At 38.2% G+C, this 14,946-nt stretch overlaps 1 protein-coding gene across 6 annotated transcripts in view; it reads right to left on the bottom strand.

Annotated features, from left to right (window-relative positions):
* Positions 1-9,661, bottom strand: part of kdm6ba (lysine (K)-specific demethylase 6B, a) — a 127,750-nt gene extending 118,089 nt beyond the window's left edge. For 5 of the 6 annotated variants that reach the window (XR_013815956.1, XM_079809158.1, XM_079809163.1 and 2 more), the window contains exons 1-2: positions 9,092-9,661; positions 8,813-8,913 (exon numbers count right to left, since the gene is read on the bottom strand). The gene's annotated coding sequence lies outside the window, so the exon portion shown is untranslated. The remainder of the gene's footprint in view (positions 1-8,812; positions 8,914-9,091) is intronic. The other variant, XM_079809160.1, reaches the window with a different exon arrangement.
* Positions 9,662-14,946: the final 5,285 nt, after the last annotated feature.

Genomic DNA, 14,946 nt, shown 5'->3' with positions numbered 1-14,946 from the left:
CAACACATTTTTTTAAATCTTAATTTTAATGATATTGACAACATATCTATCAAGTTACAGACATGACCGAATATATGTCCAAATTCAATTCAATTCAATTCAAATGTATTTGTATAGCGCTTTTCACAATACACATTGTTTCAAAGCAGCTTTACAGAAAGTGCATTTCATAAATGTACATTGAAAAATGTTAGAAAGAGAATGTTAAAGAAAAATGTTAGAATAAGTTAATCAATCATTAATTTAGGCCATAAAAACGCTGGCGTTGAGTCGTCTCTTCACAAATGAAGAAGAGACACTCATTTATTTATCTATTTTAATATAGTACATATAATAATACTTCCATAAAGAGACTTGTATTTAATTTGAAAAGAGGCATGTCCATTGTATAACTATAGATCATCTATTACACCCGGTGATCGCCTCAATTAAACTGCATTGTTTCATTGACCTTCTGGCGTTGCCCACGAGGACTTTGAAATAGCAAACCGGCAAAACAATAAAAGGCATGACTTGCATCACATCCAGCTAGCAAACTCCACCTAAGCTCATGATATTTATTTCTTCATTTGAACCCCATTTTTTTGTAAAGATAAAACCGAATTTAAACTCATCTCAGGAGAGACATTGTGCTTACTTGAAAATGGAGAAGAGTCACACAAGGCCAAAATATATTTAAAAATATTGATTCGCTAAAATCAAAAGTGGGAGGGTCTGGACAATCTGAAACAAGCCAATTAGAGCTCAGTCACATGCGGACCTAATAGACATCCATTTGTCCGGTGCCCCGCACACACAAAACAAACTAAATACAATTGTTTTATTTTTAATACACTGTAAAAAAAAATTCAGGTCTCCAATTGAAATCGAGCGATCAGATCTAAAATGTTCAGTTGGCCAAATTTAATTTCTGTGAATTGATGCAATTTAATTCAATTCAAATTCAAGAAATTCATTTTGTCCAACAGAAAATTTTAGATGTGATCGCTCACTAGAAAATGTTCAATTGGAGACCTGATTTTTTTTTTACAGTGTATAGGTGTCAACGTGACTACCTGTCGAATAGTATGACTAAATAATGTTATTTCGTAATTGTTTTGCAATATATATTTAATGTAATTTTAATATGCTCTAGTAGCCTTCTTCTCTGGCTGACTGAGGGGACGGCGCCCCCTATTGGCCAACAGCCACTGATTCTCTTGGATTTTTCTTCCAAAACGTTAGTTGTGTAATTGTGAAATTCAACAGTGAAATTAGAGCTGCATGATTCTGGATAAAACAGGAATCACAATTCTCTTTACTGGAGGTTCTGAAAAAATGTTAATTGCTGCAGTCTATTTAAAATATTTAATTTGAATAATTTTATTTTAATCTTTTTGATTCAAGATTCAAGATTCAAGAGTTTTATTTGTCACATACACAGTTATATACACAATATACAACTGGCAGTGAAATGTAAACAGGTCCGCTCCATGGACAGTGCAAATAACAGTTACAAGAAATTAAAATAGAAATAGAATAAAATTAGAATAAAAAGTATTAACATAAGTAGAATTATAAATAAATCAAGTAAAAGATAAAAATAGGAAATAAGATAAAAATTAAAATATAAAAATTAAAATATAAAGATATAAAAAAATAAGTGGATATGATAAGTGAGATAAACTGTAGACTTAGAAATAAGTGGTTAACATAAATATATATATATATGTATATATAAAGAAGTATAATGTGCAAGTTTTATTACAGGTTGTTACGCAGTAACAATAGGAAAGTAAAGTGCAGTGCAATGGCAGTATGTGGATGTTAATGTTTAAACTGGATGTTTATGTGTGTGCGGGGGTTAAGTGAAGTCACGTGACTGAGTTCAGGAGTCTGATGGCCTGGGGGAAGAAACTCCTCCTGAGTCTTTCAGTCTTTGCCATCAGGCTACGGAAGCGCTTACCAGATGGCAGCAGGGTGAAGTGAGAGTTTGCAGGGTGATTTATGTCTCTGATGATTTTAGTAGCTCTACCTCTGCAGCGTTTGGTGTAGATGTCCTGCAGAGACGGGAGAGCTGAGCCTGAGATGCGCTCGGATAAGCGCACCACTCTTTGCAGGGCTTTGCAGTCGTGACTGGTGCTGTTCCCGTACCACGCTGTGATGCACTGAGTCAGGACACTTTCTATCGCACCTCGATAGAAAGTTTTCAGGATGGCTGGTGAAACCCTGAATTTCCTCAGCTGGCGCAGGTGGTACAGTCTTTGCCTGGCTTTTTTCACCTGTGTCTGGATGTGTGTAGTCCAGGTCAGATCCTCGGAGATGTTCACACCCAGGTATTTGAAGCTGCTCACTCTCTCTACCGGTGTCCCGCTGATCATGAGAGGGGAGTATGACCGATGCTGTCTCTTCCTGAAGTCCACAATCAGTTCTTTGGTCTTGTTAACATTCAGAGAGAGACAGTTGTCCTGGCACCATGATGTCAGTTGCTCCACTTCGTCCAAGTATGCCGTCTCATTGTTGTTGGAGATGAGACCCAGGACAACAGTATCATCAGCAAACTTGATGATCGAGGTGGAGCTGTGTGTGGACAAACAGTCATGGGTGTAGAGAGAGTAGAGCAGGGGACTCAGCACACAGCCCTGTGGAGCTCCAACACTCAGGGTGATGGAGGTGGAGGTGAACTGGCCTACTCTCACCGCCTGGGGTCTGCCAGTGAGGAAATCTTCAATCCAGAGGCAGAGAGAAGAATTCAGGCCTAGATCCAGGAGTTTGTGTGTTAGCTTAATGGGAACTATGGTGTTAAAGGCTGAGCTATAGTCAATAAATAGCAGCCTGACATAGTTCCCACTTTTGCTGTCGATGTGAGTGAGGCAGGAGTGAAGGACGTGAGAGATGGCATCTTCAGTCGATCTATTGGGACGATAGGCAAACTGAAGAGGGTCCAAAGTGTCAGGAATGGAGGAGCAAATGTTGTTTTTAATGAGTCTCTCAAAGACCTTCATGACTAAAGATGTGAGAGCCACTGGACGATAGTCATTTAGGCAAGAGGGTTTACTGATCTTAGGTACAGGGATGATAGAGGATCGTTTGAAGGAGGTGGGGACAACAGATGTAGCAAGGGACTCGTTAAATATGGATGTAAAGAGCCCTGCGAGCTGATCAGCACAGGACCGCAGAACACGACCTGAAATACCATCCGGCCCAGCAGCTTTCCTGACATCCACACGTTTGAGTGCCCTCCGAACCTCGTCCTCCAAGACAGAGATCACGTGACCGTTGCTGCTCTGAGGGACTCTCTCTGACGCGTCACTCGCCGGAGTCGCGCTGCCGCGATTACCATCAAAGCGAGCGTAGAAAGAGTTTAGCTCGTTCACCAGCAACGGATCAGCTCTCACCTCTGCAGAGGATTTAGTTCCAAAAGCACAGATGGTCCTCAGTCCCTGCCACATCCGCCGGGAGTCGTTGAGTTGGAAATGAGATTCCACTCGGTCTTTATAGCGGAGTTTTGCGGCTTTAACGGCGCGCCGGAGGGCGTAACATGAAGCTTTGTACTCCCTCATATCCCCCGTTTGGAGACCGGCATTGTACGCGATAGTGCGCGTGTTAACTGCAGTGCGGATTGAACTGTCCACCCACGGTTTCTGATTAGGGAAGGACGTTATAGTTATTGTTTGTGTGGCTTGCTCTGTCAGTGTGTTAATAAAGCAGAGCGCCACTTCTGTGAACTCGCTGACGTCTTCAGAACTCGCGCGGAACATGTCCCAGTCGACGTCATCAAGAGCTGCCTGTAGCGTGATCTCTGAATGGGATGACCAGCGTTTGACTTCCCTCCTCACCGGGGGCTCTTGAACGAGCCTTTGTTTATATTCCGGTGTGAGGAAAATGGCGGCATGGTCCGATTTGCCAAAAGCTGGCTGTGAACGAGCTTTGTAGGCGTTCTTAAACGGAGAGTAGCAATGATCCAGTGTGTTTGCTCCTCGTGTGGGACAGGAGACATGCTGGTGAAAGTTTGGCAATACTTTCTTTAGGTTAGCTTTGTTAAAATCACCCGCGACGATGAAAGCAGCGTCGGGGTGTTTGTTTATGAAGCCGCTGGTCACATCATGGAGGGCAGATAGAGCCAGCCCCGTGTCTGCCTGTGGTGGAATATAAACGGCAGTAGCGATGACCGAGGAAAACTCCCTCGGCAGGTAGAAAGGCCGGCACATGAGAGTTAAATGTTCCAAGTGAGGCGAGCAGGATCGCGAAAGAATGGAGATGTTCCTAGGATCGCACCATTTCTTGTTTATCATGAAACACACTCCACCGCCTTTAGATTTCCCGGCCTCGGCTGTTCTGTCCATCCGAAAAACAGAGAAGTTCTCGGACGGCGTCACGGCTGTATCCGGGACCGCTGGCGTGAGCCATGTTTCGGACAGACAATAGATGTTGCAGTCTCTCATGTCCCGTTGAAAACTTATCCTGGCTCTAAGATCGTCCATCTTATTCTCCAAGGATTGGACATTTGCGAGCAAAATGAATTTGAATGAATGATTCACAATGACTCACTCATAAAGACTTCACTTGTTTCATTACTGGATGAATCCCGTTGTTGAACGAATCTCTTGAATGAATGAATCAATTTTAAAGTGGCAAGTGATAATGGATAGTGCCAAGCATCCTCTTTCTAAATCTTGATTAACCAGAGGAGCAGGTGTAGTGGACGACTCAATGCGTTGCAGAACCCAGAGGTTTAGAAGATCTTTCATCTTTTCATCTGTTTAACAGTGTTCTTGATCTCCCTGAATTCTCGCTTCGCTATTTTAGTGAACTATCAATTTTAAGTATTGGACTTTTAGGGATCCGGTGCAATATTTTGTATATTAATTTGAGTGAATTATTTATTCTTAGGACAAGGTGTCTTTTTAAACATGCATGTGATGTTACTATGTTCTTTATTGTACAGCTCTTTTAATAGGTTGTTGTGGCTGTGTTAATGCCCATTGTCCATCATCTGTGAGCTACTGGATGTTTGAACTTCCCTAAAGGGATGAATAAATGTCATCATCAACATCAAACACATATTTATCAGTCACTTGTCACCACCTACTGGTATATTGATGTAATTGATACAATCCTTATTTGAAAATATAGAGATCACGATTTTCTCACTGCAGTCTATTTAAAATGTTTAATTAATATGAATGAATTATTTTAAAAAAACATGTTTAAATTAATAATTCAATGACAATTTACTTGTTTCGTTACTGGATGAATCTGCGTTTTTGAACGAATCTCTTGAATGAACGATTCAATGACAAATAAACAGTCACATGATGTCTCCACCTGGTGGCGTAACCATGTAATCGATTCAATCTTTAGTTGAAGCCCCAAGGGTGATTTACTCCGTTTGGATCAAGTCAGTGTTTACATCCGAAATATAAACTTTTATCCCAGTCCTTCTGTGATAAAATAACAATAGTGTTCAACTCAGATCTGAAAGTTCAGTGTGATTGTCAAAGGTTTAATAGACATGGCCGAATCACTTTGGTTTAGTATTGAGATCGTGTATATGCCGAGATCTTTTAACGATTAATCCTGCGGCTCTACGTGAAATCAAAGAGCATTCATAGAAATACTCATTTTGAGAGAGTATTTGTTACAACAGTCCTGTAAAACAACTGGTAATGTGACCCAGGTCTGTTCTGAGAGGTTCCCAGAGATCAGGAGATGCTAACTGTAGAGAAACATAAATAAGTTGAGAATCGCTGAAACTAATGTGCCAGTCGGATATGTCGTAATTACAAGAGAAGTCCTATTTACGAGTGGGAAGTCTGTAGTGAATTATAATGAATGATTTTGCAAGTTATTTTAATTTTACATTATAAGGTTTTTCGTTTTTATTTTAGCTTTATATTATTCGTCCCAAAAGTACCATTGGTTCAGACTTTACACTGCCATCTGTAGGCCTGGATGAATGACGGTGGTCAATCAAAGCGTTTCTATTTTCTTTTTAAGCCTCATACCACACATAATAATGGCTGTTGTTTATATTCGTTAGTGCTGACAAATTTACTCACATTTCATGTAGTGTGGCAGCTGTGACCTCAGTGTGTTCATGCTAAGCACTGAAAGTGCATATTACATATTATTAAAAGTTGAATACCCCCAAACATAAAAATTAGCCCATGATTTACTCACCCTCACCTAGGTGTAGATGACATTCTTCTTTCAGACGAACACAATCAGAGTTATATAAAAAAATATCCTGGCTCTTCCAAGCTTTAGAATGGGAGTGAATGGCAGCATTTTGGTCCCATTAAGTGCATCCATCCACCATATAACTGCTCCACACGGCTCCGGGGGTTAATAAAGGCCTTCTGAAGCGAAGCAATATGTGTTTTTGTAAAGAAATATCCATATTTATAACTTTATAAACCATAATCACTGGCTTCTGGTAACGGTCATATGCGAGTTGCAGTCTGAACAGTGACCTCTGACCTGACGCATGACGTAGGATGTAGGAGTAGCATAAGCTTAGGTGAGAGTAGACGCCTCTCGCGGTTCAAACTAATAGGGCTAGGGAACAAACTCAAGCTCCTCCAACATTTCTCTTTAGACTTCTAATTTGTGTCTGGTTTTGCTCTTTCCTCTGCACTTCCGCGTTCGTCAATACATCATGTGTCGGGTCAGAGGTATGGTGCATTCAAGTAAAAAATATGTTTTAAAAAATGTTGTAACAATAGTATTTACGAGTTGAGCACACATGAATGCCACCACAAAAGTCATAAATACCAGTGGGAAGCTCTGGATTTTCTTCACAAAAAATTAAATGCTGCCATTCACTGCCATTGTAAAGCTTGGAAGAGCCAGGATATTTTTTAATATAACTCCGATGGTGAGTAAATCATGGGATCATTTTTATTTTTGGGTGAACTATCCCTTTAACTCGTTCAATTGCATGACACGACTGGTCACGTGATGTCACCAAAGCAGCGCTCACAGAGACCCACTCCACGTAGAATAAAACAGGTTTGTCTATTAGATCAGGGGTTTTCAAACTGGGGCCCGTCAAAATTTAAAAAATAAAATAATAAATAATAATTAGATTACAATAAATGAGTAAAGCAATAAATTAAAAATGTGTTTAAAATAAAAAAATAGTTAGTAATTAACCTCTTAAATAAATAAAAATGTATATAAATACAAAAATTATTAAAATTCAATAAATAAACAAGAAATAAATAATAAGTATAACAGTACATAATGTATGTAACTGTTATTAATTTTAGATTTATAATATTATATTTTTGTATATGGTTGTTGTCGTGATATGACATTTTCACTGTCACACAAGATAAAAATGAATATAATTGTCATCCTTTAAAATGCAGTAAATGTTTAAACATTTTTGTCTTACCTGTTGATATAAAAACTGCTTTAGATTCTTTACCCTTTTGAATTGTCCTATGGTGTGACCGTCTCAAGCACGCCTCAATAAATTACAGCTTTATAAATTAAAAAGAAAAGCATACAAATGTTAATAAATACCTCAGGCATAATTTTACAACTGTCTATTTTAGTAAATTACAATCTTTTTTTATCCATATATTTCTAAAGATGTAGGAACTTGATAAATTTAGTAACTGAAAACCACTCGGGCAACTCCACTGACAAGTTTAATTAGTTGAAGGACCCAATTAAGCTCATGTTACTGAAGCCCATGACATGTGCACATGGTAAACATTTTGTAACCACTATAAAAGTCCTTTGGTGCGACACCTCTATATTCCTAATGCTGTGTCACACCATAGGACACATTTCAGTACAAATGCTCAAAAAACAGTGAAAGAATTGACAAAGTTAGTGACTTTTCATCTTCATACTACATAACAATATGCATTTTTCTATATACGGACAATATAAATATAAATTGCAAGGGTACATTTCTAGGCTGGTCTGCCTGAGCGGTCTAACAGCGCTTGTCAAAGTCAGAAAAATGGCCTTACTTTAGTTTTTAAAATGAAAGAGTGAGTGCGTGATAAGATACAGGTAGCTAAACATTTCATATTTGACAACTGTTTTAGGATGGATATGTTTACTATAACTATAACTTATTTACCATTCATATTTCTTCTTTATTCCCTTAAATGTCATGTCCCCCAATGTTCAACACATGGTTACGGCATTGGGATGATCATATTTGGGCATCTAAAAGATTGAAACCCCTGTGTTAGATTGATAAGACTAGAGTCTTCCCCTCATTGAGTAAATCATTTAAAATATATTCCTCAAATAGCACTATTCGTTTTATTATGTGCAAAACTTGATTGGGGGGGGACTGAGTGCACTTTTTAACGTCCGCCATGACCCTCCTTTCCCTCAAGCGTGGCGGTGAATCTCGAAGGCTCTGAGGGGAGGCGCGTCGGCGGAGCGGCAGCGCCACCCCGCGGCCACACCGAGCGCACGCAGCGGGGGAGAAGGGGGCGGCGACGTGTAGTCAGCAGAAGAGAGGAAGAGAAAACAGAAAAAAAATTCAAATGTTCTTCCTGGAAAATCTCTGATCCCGCCACAACTTCACCACATGACATTTCCGAAAGAAAAAAAAGCGACACCCTTGAGCGGCCACTGCCAGGCCCGAGTCTCATTCAGCGATGGGCCGACTTTAATCATGTAAAAACCCTCACACACAGCACGGGGGGATTTACACGCGTCTGTAACGAACGCGAGCTCTGCATTCATTATTATTAAGGGGGGAAAACCTAGATATACCCCTAATAGTATTTCAACAGACGATTACGTAATATTAAACTCCCCCAGTCTTCCCGGTTCACATTAACTGTGATCTCACCCGTGTTACTGGCAAAGGCTGGGCAACTTTATCCACCAGTCATATGGAAACCTTCATTCACTTTCTGTTTGCGACACACAATGACTGTGAATTTCATCAACCTGCAAGGAAATTAAAGGCGGAAATTAATCACGCTCTCTATGTATTTCACACCTAACGATACTGATTCATGGCACACACACACACACACACACACACACACACACACAGAACAGGCGCGAGATGCTCAACACGCATGCAGTGTTTGCGTGGTGCATAAAGTCCAGAAAGTGTCTTTACCTGCTAATGCGCGGAGAGTCAAACTGGGAGGTGGCTGCTTCTTCTTCTTCTTCTCCTCGCATGTCCTCATTGTAAAAATGCATGGTAAAAAAACAACTGCGCAGTTGCTTTCGCCTCGCGCTGTGAATGAACGCCGCAGCAGCTTCATCATGCCATGCATGAGGGTTTTTGAATCGCACACTGTAAAATGTCGGCGCAGCTGCGCTATGAAACCACTGTAAGAGGAGATGATGTGATACAAACATCAGCGCGCAAAATTGTTCCAGAGTCTTCTCCCCCAAAAACGCGCGCGCGCGCACGCATCTCACGACTCGTAATATGATGGCCAGGCGAGGAAGGTGCCACGGCGCGAGACCCTCATGTCCACTCACGAGTTTCTTCTGATGATGATGATGCGCGTCTGGAAAATGCGCAGTTTTTAATCCACTGCAAACGCAGGCACTCCCCTCTCTCTCTCTCTGTCGAGCTGCTTCCCCTTCTCTTCTTCTTTCTCCTCCTCCTAGGCACTCGTTACCCCCTCATGCAGGTTTATTTTCGGTGGACGAGTGTCTCTTGGACCCGCACCGCCCCGCCTCCGTTTCTCCCGGACGCACGAGACTTCCAAATTCCACCACCACCACCATCATCACTCACTCCATCTGAGCGGAGAGCAGGGTGTCCGTCCCCTCTCTCTTTCCCATTCCCAGCGCGGCTTTGAGGGATAATGTGGGGCTGGTAGTGTTGATGGGGATGTATTGATTTTCTGTCCTCTCTAGTGAATTAACCCTTCTATTGTCTCCAGGTCATTTAGGATTTAACCAGGGTTTGTGACTAGAGTATCTAAACAAACAATACATTTCGGAAAATATAGTTTATGTAGAAAAGTTTTTATGTTTCAAATAAAACATAATTTAAAACAGCTCCATCTGTGGTCATTATGGGTCAAATTAGGCTTTGGCATGTTATTCAGCATTAATAGCTTTTAATAGAAACAATCAAATCAGACCTTAATGTTTTTTGGAAAATTTCTAGTCCCCCATTTTGTGTGTAAGAGTTGTGTGCAAAAGGGAGTCAATATTGAGTGTCAAAATGGAGATTTATTTTGTGAAAAATGATCTTTCAGCAGAATTTTTTATAAAATACATTAGGTAATGAAATGTATATATATATATATATATATATATATATATATATATATATATATATATATATATATATATATATATATATATATATATATATATAATTATTATTATTATTTTTTTTTTTTTGCATAATGCAGTGTGGGACCAAACCTTTCCATTAAGAGTGTCTTTAAACCTGTTGCACTACAATCAAGAATTCATAAATGCTTTAAAAGTGTGAATGTAATACATGGACAGCCGAGTTTATCAAATATATTTTTGATCAAATAAATGCAGCTTTGGTGAACATAAGAATCGTTTACGCTTTATTTTGATGGTTCACTTTAGACAACTGACTCTCATTAGAGTATTAGTAGACTGTTAGGTTTGGGTTTGTAGAATAAATTAACATGTGTTCCTGCGAATCTTCTTTCAGAATTAATAATAATAATAATAATATGCAACAGTTATTCTAGATTTCTGTCTGTCTGAATAATAGTATTGGTTGCACTTTATTTAACATTATGTGCACTTATGTGTACATAGGGGTTGAACGACATTTATGTGATTAAAGTCTTTGTCGACTAGTCGCTGATGACGTCATTATGACACAGCGCTGCCCACAAGGCTATTGCACCACACTGTAAAACCCAACAGTTGTTCTTACTAAGACTTTTTTAGTAAACTTTACTTAATGTCCAATCATTTGTTGAACTTACTTAAAACAATTTAGTAATCTGAACTATTTGCATGCTATGCCTTCATTACTTCATTACCAAGAAAACATTACTTGGCTGGTTTGAGTATCATTTTGGCAAAAAAAAAAAAAACAGGCGGGCAAAAGGTTTTTGAGGCAGGGCAATTTTTTAATAGACTTTTCACTCATTTCCTCCACTTCCTCTCACCATTATGGTGATCAGTGTTCCCTTTGGTTGGGCACTTGGAACTTCATTCATATTATTGTATTCCTCTTCCTATTGATGCAGTGATGCAACAAGAAATCACAGTTACCTGATTTCAAAGGAAGGGAAGTAATACATAGTGTGTGTATATATATATATATATATATATATATATATATATATATATATATATATATATATATATATATATATATATATATATATATATATATATATATATATATATATATATATATATATATATATATATATATATATATATATATATATATATATATATATATATATATATAACAACTATATTTCATGTCAAATAATGATCTTTTCACATTTTTTTGCTAACACTTATGGCATAAACTTTTAATTGGGTTGTAACAAGGTTTTTTCTTATTCTTTATTTTCATTTTTATTATTAATAATACCTTTACAATTTTATTTGCTGTCATTGTCGTGGTTATATTGACAAAAGACAAATGGTAAAAATAAAGCCAAAAATAGTAAAACAATGCAATTAATTTATTAATGTCGCAATGCACTCTGGGAGTACACTTCCTCAGATCACAGATAGAATTAAGTTGATAAAACTTAAACGCTTTAAGTAAGAACAACTTGAGGCAATGAGTTTGCACAATTTAATGAAGTAAACTGAACAAATTTGTTTTTACGGTGTATATATTTTGGAATTGAATTGAACTAAAACAGAAATTTCTATGAATATACCTTTTATTTGATATAACAAATTAAAAAATAAAACAATTAATATAAACTTAACTTACTTAGTAAGTTGAACTTAAATATACTATGTGTAATAACTACAAATTAATTTATTTTAAGTTAAATTAACTCAAATAAAGTAAATTCAACTTATCCGGGTTAACAGTGTACATAACAGCTTATTTTTTTATCTTTTATATCCGTTGTTATATTCCTCACAGTTTTCTGCTCATTCTAAATCAGATACAGAAAGAGTAGCACAGTTATATGAGTGCATTAGTGAGTTCAGAACGGCGATTAACTTGCGTGTACAATATGCTGCTACGTTACACTGTAAACCCTAATGCACAAAATAATTATTGGTCTGAGTAGAGCCAACTCAAATGAAACAAATTAGTTCACTTCAAACAAATGAACTTTTATGAGTATTTAGAACTTTCTTTTTCTTTAGAGTTCACAAAACTGACACATTAAGTCATCTGAATGTTTCATTGTTTTGAGTTTTATGAACTTGTTTCTTTTAATTTAGACAAACTTCACCTTTATACAAAGGTCACCTTTTAAAAGCAACTTCCCTTTGAAACCAAATAACTGTGATTTCTTCCTGCATCAATAGGAAGAAAATGACAATAAAATAAATGAAGTTCCAAGTGCCCAACCAAAGGGAACACTGATCACCATAATGGTGAGTTAAAACAAAATCAATATCAATTTATGAAGTCAGCTTATGTGATGTTCTCTCAAAACTGTCAGACATTTCAACATTCAAGGTGACTTTGGGAAACGAGTGAATGCAACTAGAGAAAGATAACAGCAGAAGTGGAGGAAATGAGTGAAAAGTCTTAACTCTTTCCTCGCCAGTGTTTTAAAAAAAAGTTGCCAGTCACCGCCAGGGTTTTTGATCATTTTCACAAAAATGTAATGGCCCATAGAATATTTTGTTGTAAGACTATCTGATCATGCAATATATCAAAAGAAAGAACAGACCCTCTTCTTCTAAACAAAAAAATGTTTTATTCTAGCTTCATGTATTACTTTTTTATCAACACTTAAATATGGGTAAGTTTCATAAAAAGCAAAATTGTGAGCAAAAAGCAGAGAAAATCAAGTTTTTGTCAAAGACTATAATCCAGAGCAGATTCAGACACAAATCAAACACAGATGGAGTAGATCGAGTCCATCAACAGCCCTAATGCTTGCAGTCTTATAGCTCGCCCTGGGACGATGTTTCATTCAGTAACATTAGGCAGTTTTGATTATATGCTGTTTAATGTTGATGATCACGTTATTGTACATGTGCATCTGCTTACATACGATCGCTTGTTTTTTTGCTTCTTCTTCGCCTGTGTTTTGATCAGGAGATTTTGTACTCATTCAGAAGATGCATAATAGCGCCCCTAGTGTCTAACAGTGAAAACACAGAAACTTCCGTGTTTGGCGGGGAAATCGATTTCTCACAAATAACGGAAAATACCGTGTTTGGTGGGGAAAGAGCTAAGAATTGCTCCGCCTCAAACCAATCAATTATTCTCAACTTGGGTTTTCTGAGTAAACAAGGCATAGAATGTGAATAGAACGGATTACTAGATTTTTTACAATTGAGTTAAGACATTAAGTAAAGTTAGTTAGAACAACTGTTGTATTTTACAGTGTAGTTGTGTATGGAGGACACATGCCTGTGGAGGGGAGGGCTGTGTGTGTTTTCAGTGTCTTCCTCATGGAATGACTGTGGTCGGTGTTTTACTGCCATAATTGAATACACAGATGGAGGACGTTTGTTTGATGCAATACTATACAGTGAGGAGCTAACTCGATTATGTCGGATCAAATGTAGCGAGACTCGGGACTGATGTCCCCGAGGGAACCAGATCACTCAAAACGCAAATCAGATTGTCCACTTGTCCTCAGCTGGCACTCCCAGACCATTATTAAGATCTCATCTGGTGTCTGAGAGGAGGGCACAGACTGAAGTCTGGATAAACTTGTCTTACACTGACGCTTTTGCGTCTCTCCCTGAGCAACAAGTGTCAGATTCATGCGAGGAAATGCGAGTTGTTTCTCGTGAACGACCCCTCTCACAGTCTCAATGGGTCTGAGGTGGGAACATCGGGGTGATGAATAAACCCTGGGGACTTCATCCTCCGTTCCACGACTCAAAAGATGTCTTTCTCTCCCTTCTTCTTTTTAACTCCCTAAATTTTTTTTTAAGAAATCTGAAGTACTCTAAAAGATTACAATGGCGCCTTGGAGGCCAATTTGAATGTGAATTAGACATGTTGCTATGAGCACCCCAACAACCAGTTAGAGGTACAGAGACACACAGACCTGAGGCTGAATAAAGAGCTCCTTACAGTCTGAGCAAGTCTGGCTCTTTCAGAAGAGGATGGCCGAGTGAATGCAGCTTTACACGCAGGCCACCCTCACTCTCCCCTTCCATCAGAACTATTCTTCTCTTCCAGTTTCTCCGCTCTCTTGTTCTCTTCTTCCAAGAATTTCCCTCAATCTTATGAGTGTCCTGAGAAGGTCACCGCTTCTCTCTCCCTCCAGCTCTAAAGAACAAACACAGCCGCATACGTCAATCATCAAGGTTCAAGACGATTTTTTAAAATTATAAATGACCACAACTGTCAAACTTACAGATGGTTTGGTGGTAAGTTTCAACTAACTGGATCCCAGTTGCACAATTTTGAGAATTTTCTGAAATTACAGTGCCATACTAAAAATTTGGCATGTGGACTTAGATTGTCCTAGGCTCTGGGGACAACTGAATTAGCTGGATACGCGGATTTGACAGAATCCTGGATTGTTCAGTACATCTCAGATCTGCAAGAAAATCAGGATTCTATACCAAGCGCAATAACAACAATTACCAATACTTCATGTATTAAAATATGGTTGTTGAAGCCTAGTGGGTTCTTTGACACACACAAACACACACAACCAGTCAAAAGTTTGGAATCATTAAGATTTTTTAATGTTTTGAAAGAAGTCTCTTCTGCTCACCAAGGCTTCATTTATGTTATTAAAAATACAAAAAAGCTGTAATATTGTGAAATATTATTAAAATGTAAAATAACTGTTTTCTATTTGAATATATTTTAAAATGTAATTTATT

The sequence above is a fragment of the Gobio gobio genome (genome assembly GCF_949357685.1).
Source record: "Gobio gobio genome assembly, chromosome: 2".
Classification (NCBI taxonomy): Eukaryota; Metazoa; Chordata; class Actinopteri; order Cypriniformes; family Gobionidae; genus Gobio; species Gobio gobio.
The sequence above is the reverse complement of the archived record's forward strand: the minus strand, read 5'-3'. Positions and strand labels throughout refer to the sequence as shown.